Source organism: Heteronotia binoei, chromosome 20 (assembly GCF_032191835.1).
Source record: "Heteronotia binoei isolate CCM8104 ecotype False Entrance Well chromosome 20, APGP_CSIRO_Hbin_v1, whole genome shotgun sequence".
NCBI lineage: Eukaryota > Metazoa > Chordata > Lepidosauria > Squamata > Gekkonidae > Heteronotia > Heteronotia binoei.
In genome coordinates this window covers 19389180-19395196 of record NC_083242.1, presented here as the reverse complement: position 1 = coordinate 19395196, position 6017 = coordinate 19389180, and positions in this window count along the sequence as shown.

Genomic DNA, 6017 nt, shown 5'->3' with positions numbered 1-6017 from the left:
TAATTTGGTACTTGCTTTCAGCTGCTAGGACACTATATGCACAGTTATGGAAGCAAGAAAAAATACCAGAAAAATGGGATTGGATTGTAAAAGTTATTACATGGAGTGAGATGGACAAATTAACAAGAACTTTAAGAGATTATGATTTAGAAGATTTTAAAAGGGAATGGAAAAAATTTAGAAGTTATGTAGAAGACGAGTGGAAAATAAAAGGACATTGAACAATTTTTGATAATGATTAAACTTTAGAAGAAAGAAGAATATTAATTTTAGTTCTTAGGAATTAAGGGTACCTTTTAATGTTAGTATTTTGAGTAAATAACACTGGCGGGGGTCAAGTAACGGGGGAAAAGGTGATTAGAAAGAAGCATATGGGATAGATGAAAAGAAGTTATTAATGGAAATTATTACCTTATGTTATCAATAAAATTGTTTAAAAACTAAAACAAGTGAAAACTTCTCCCGCTTTGAAGTTCCTGCTGCCTCTTCCTCTGGCTGCTGTGGGAAAGGATGTACACACTTCTTGCCCCTCACACGCCTTCGCCTAGACCTAAATGTCTACAGTTTTGTGCCAAGAACATTAGATGGAAAACCGGTAATCCAGGTAGAGCACACCTGCTCTCAGGTGACATGATAAATGCATGATTGTTGAAATGGGATAGAAGACATGGTGGTGCTAAGCCATTGAGGATTTTATTGTGCTTAGCCAGAAACAGGAAACTAGTGATCCTTTCACTGTGGGTTGCTGTTTCTGAACCGTCTTTCAAGGACACCCCCACCTCATAACTCAACACACAAAAGTAACCTATGTCAGGGGTGTCAGATGTGTGGCCCAAGGCCTGAATCAGGCCCCTGGATGGCTTCTATCAGGCCCCTGAGCAACTGGCTGCCTCCTGCTTCCTTCTCTCTTGCTTGCTTGTGCATCACAGCTTGCTTTCCCAGGCTTGCTCAACCACAAAGGAGCTACAGAGCAAAGCTTCTATGTTTTCCATTGGCTGACCAGCACGTGAAGGAACTTATGTACAAAAGCTCGCAATGCCCAGCCATTTCATGTTTTCCTCTGGGTCTTAGGCTCAAAGCACTGGCCATGAGATTTCTGCAATGAATGTCAGTAAATCAAAAGTAGGCTTGCAACTTGCAGATACATACCTGAACACAGGGCTATTTCTGTAGGAAAAGCCCAGAAGAAACTCATTTGCATATTAGGCTACACCCCCTGATGTCACCATTGTTCTGCATAGGGCTTTTTTGTAGAGAAGGCCCAGTAGCTCATTTGCCTATCAGGCCACGCCCCCTGCCACCAAGCCAGCCAGAACTTTGTTCCTGTACGTTCCTGTTCAAAAAAAGCCCTGCCTGAACAGCATATTCAAGATTGCTATAGCACATACATTGTCACCAGATTTTGATGCAATAATTCATAGCAAGAGGTGTCAGTTATCAGAAACTGTTAAATAAACAAAATATTGCAAGAGTGCTAATGTTTTAAGCATGTTTTATTTTAAGGTTTTTGTCTGTATCCTTTACAAAGTTTATATCTCTGCTACCTGGCATTATATTTTATGACACACATGGCCCGGCCCAACAAGGTCTCATTTATGTGAGATCCAGCCCTCATAGCAAACGAGTTCGACACCCGTGGCCTAAGCTATCTCGTTAACAAGATGACCCATAGAATAGAAGAGGGGAGTTAACAAATAGCATCCAACTACATGCTGGTTTCCCTCTTCATTCAAGGCAGCCAGTAATTATCCTCCATGCATAAATACTGATTAAGCAGTGGCACGCCTTAACATCGTTCCATAAGATCGCCTTAAGTCTGCTGGCTAGCAATTATGCTTTTTTTGGTGCAAGATGTTAACTGTTTGCCCTGGACAAATAGCACTGTGCAGGCTAATCCCTTAGCCAAGGAAAAAAAAAGATACCCCCCTGCTTTGCTTATTATCTTTGCCACTCCCCTTCCTCCAAGAATGTTTGCAATTATGCGCCAATACCCTGACTTGATTACCCCAAAGATGACAAAATCTGGAAGGCCTTGGAAGCAGCTGATACAGCACATACCCTTAGGGTTGCCAATCCCCAGGTGGGGGCAGGGGATTTCCCGGTTTGGAGGCCCTCCCCCTACTTCAGGGTCATCTGAAAGTGGGGGGAGGAGAGGGGAATGTATGATGGGCACTCCATTATTCCCTATGGAGACTGATTCCCATAGGGCATGATGGAGAATTGATCCGTGGGCTGGGGGAGGGGGCTATTTTTTGAGATTAGAGGCACCAAATTTTCAGCATAGCATCCAGTGCCTCTCCTCAAAACCGCCCCCAGATTTCAAAAAGATTGGACGAGAGGGTCCATACACACACACACACAGCTTGAAGACCAAGGACATACGTTAGAGACCTTCAAGGACCTGATGGGAAAATGGGGATTGCTCCAAGAGCAGTTTTGACAGAAGATGTGCATGAAAGATTGACTTTCAAACAGGTCCCTTCCAGTGTTTCCTCTAAGCTGAATTAGTGCGAGCTAGCTCACAGTTTTTTAGCCTCTGGCTCACACGTTTTTTGTCTTAGCTCAGGAAAAATGGTCCCAGTGCAAACTAATTTATGCAGTAGTTCACAGCTTGAATGCCAGTCACTCACAAAGCAGAATTTTTGCTCACAAGACTCCACAGCTTAGAGGGAGTATTGTCCCACGTTGTTTTTCAGATTTCCATCTGCTTAATTCCAGGGCTGGTGGTGACAGAAGCAGCCTGGATTGAGTGTTACAAAAACCATTGACTTTCAAGTGAGCCACTTCAAGTTAACTTGCCACTGTCCGGTGTATACACAACACATTCCTGGTGCTCATTCCTTTTCAAGTACATCAATAGGGCAATCCTAGGCAGAGTTACTGCAGTCCAAACCCGTGAGTTTGCCCTGACATAAATGGCCTAGGCTAGCCTGATCTCATCAGATCTCAGAAACTCAGCAGGGTCAGCCCTGGTTAGTCTTTGGATGGGAGACCTCCAAGGAAGTCCAGGGTTGCTCTGCAGAGTCAGCCAATGGCAAACCTCCTCTGAACGTCTCTGGCCCTGAAAACCCTACACTGGTGGTGTCAAACATGCGGCCCGAGGGCCAGATCAGGCCCTCAAGGGCTCCTACTAGGCAGTGCCGGATTAAACCCTGTGGAGGCCTCTAGGCAGTTGAAATCTTGGGGGCCCTCTCCCAAATTATTTCAGAGTCTGAGCACCCACCCCACTGCCCATGGCCCCCGCTGCAGCCTGCAGGCACCTTCTCAAAAGTCCCTTTTACTAAGATGTAGAGGAGAGGCAGAGAGAGGCAAACTTGGCAATAGTGCCAGCAGCAGCTGCACCAGACAAGTTGGGAAAACAACAGCTCAGTTGCTGGCTGCATGTGTAGGCTGGGAGAGCTGCAAGCAGGGGGGAAACTGGGGAGTGGGAAGCTGGTCTGGGGCCCTTAAGGCATGGAGGCCCATAGGCCAGTGCCTACTTGGCCTAATTGTTAATCCGGCTGTGCTACCAGGCCCACAAGCAACTTACTGCCATCTGCTTCCTTCTCTCTCTCTTTTGTTTCCTTCTGCATCCCAGCTTGCTTTCCCAGGTTTGCTCAATCACACAGCAGAGCTACAGAACAGAGCCTCTATTTTCTCCATTGGCTGACCAACAAATAAAGCAACAAGTACAAAAGCTCACAATGCCCAGCCTTTTCATGTTTTCCCCGGAGTCTTAGGCTCAAAGCATTGACCATGAGATTTCTGTAATGAATGCCAATAAATCAAAAGTACGTTTGCAACTTGCAGACAAACACCTGAACAATACCTGAACAGCATACTCAAGATTGCAACAGCACAAACATCATCTCCAGAGTTGGATGCAATGATTCAGAGCAAGAGGTGTCAGTTATCAGAAACTATTAAACAAAATATTGCAAGAGTGCTAATATTTTAAGCACCTCTTTTTAAAAAAAAAATATTTAAATCTTTGTGTTTGTGTTTTTTATAACGGGTGGCCAACGGTAGCTCTCCCGATGTTTTTGCCTACAACTCCCATCAGCCCCAGCCATTGGCCATGCTGGCTGGGGCTGATGGGAGTTGTAGGCAAAAAACATCTGGAGAGCTACCGTTGGCCACCCCTGCTTTATAAAGTTTATATCTCCATTACCTGGCATTACATTTTATAACACTCATGTCAGATGCAGCCTTCATAACAAATGGAGTACGACACCCCTGCCCTGCAGTCTACTGCAACTTGTCAGCACTCACCACCACCACCACCAACCCACATGTTCAGCAGCAGCGTGTGAAGTTGTTGTACGAGCTGAGCTCAAAGTCTGGGATAGCAATAGAGGAGACCCAACCTAACAGTCAATTGGCTGCCTTCCCCCGCCATGTCCATCACAAATGAAGACCACCTGTACGTGAGGGGGAAGAAAAGAGTATCTAGTTGGGAGACTTCCCAGGGCTCTGGGAAACCACCATTTTGTAAAATAACCAAAACTAAAACTAAAATAACCAAAATGTTGTTTCACCTGCAGCTACCAGAAGACAGACGCATCATCTGCACATTGTTAAGGGGAGAGATAACGGTGCATAATTTGTGTAAAATACGCTGTCTTGCTGGGTTTGCAAAGCCACAACAGCTTTCCACATGCCCAGCCACATACAGTAGCCTGAGAGCCAAGTCAGGAAAGCACCTGGGAAAGGCTGTGCAGCTGTCCTGGCAGAAAGTCAAAATTCCTGATTCCGGGGACAAAATTTCCTGGCTGATATTTCCCTATGTTCTGGCTAAAAGGCACGCCTTCATCTGTAATGACAATACTTTACATTTATAGAGTGCTTGAGAGAGTTCGGTGCATTTTGCAAGCATTATTCTGGCCATCTTTACAACAACCTAGCAAGGTAGGCCAGTAACAATTTCCATATCGCAGTCAGGAGTGAGCTGAGGCTGGGGAAAAGTTGATTTGCTAATGGCCACCAAGTGGCTGCTGTTAGATTTTAACCATCATCTTTGCAGATCCCACATTTTATGACCATATCACATATGATATAAAACAGAGGTGTCAAACATGGTCCGGGGGCCAAATCAGGCCCCTGGAGGGCTCCTATCAGGCCTGAGAGCAACCCAGTGTTGTCTGCTTTCTTCTCCCTCTCTCTTGCTTCCTTCTGCATCACAGCTTGCTTTGTCAGGCTTGCTCAATCACACAGGAGCAACAGAGCAAAGCTCCTCCCTTGGGGAGGAAGTGGGGGAAGGAGAGCCAGCTTTGCCAGGCTCTCTCAATTGCACAGCAGAACTACTGAGCCAAGCCTCTCTTCCTTCCGTTGGCTGAGGCTCAGCAAGCCAGTGAGGTGGATTAGGCTGACTGTGTGTATTTGTTGGCTCAGTGGCAGAGCATCTGCTTGGGAAGCAGGAGGTCCCAGGTTCAATCCCCGGCATCTCCAAAAAAGGGTCCAGGCAAATAGGCATGAAAAGCCTCAGCTTGAGACCCTGGAGAGCTGCTGCCAGTCTGAGTAGACAATACTGACTTTGATGGACCGAGGGTCTGATTCAGTTTAAGGCAGCTTCATATGTTCATATTTGTCTGTGTCCTTTATAAAGTTTATATCTCCCTGACCTGGCATTACATTTTATGACACACATGGCCCAGCCCGACAAGGTCGAGATCCGCACTCACAGCAAATGAGTTCGCCACCTCTGAGAAGAGTTCCATATTTGGAACCCCAAATGCAGGGCTTTTTTTGTAGCAGGAACTCCTTTGCATATTAGGCCACACCTTCCTGATGTAGCCAATCCTCCTGGAGCTTACACCAGGCCCTGTAAGAAGAACCTTGTAAGCTCTTGGAGCATTGGCTACATCAGGGGGTGTGGTCTAATATGCAAAGGAGTTTCTGCTACAAAAAAAGCCCTGCCCAAATGTATTCTTTGACCTTACAGAAATAGCTGGGGGGAAGGGAATAGTAAGGATTGGAGATGCAGTGCTGGGAAAGAGAGTTGGAACTCCTCCTCAGATGCTGCCCTCCTCCCCCAAATT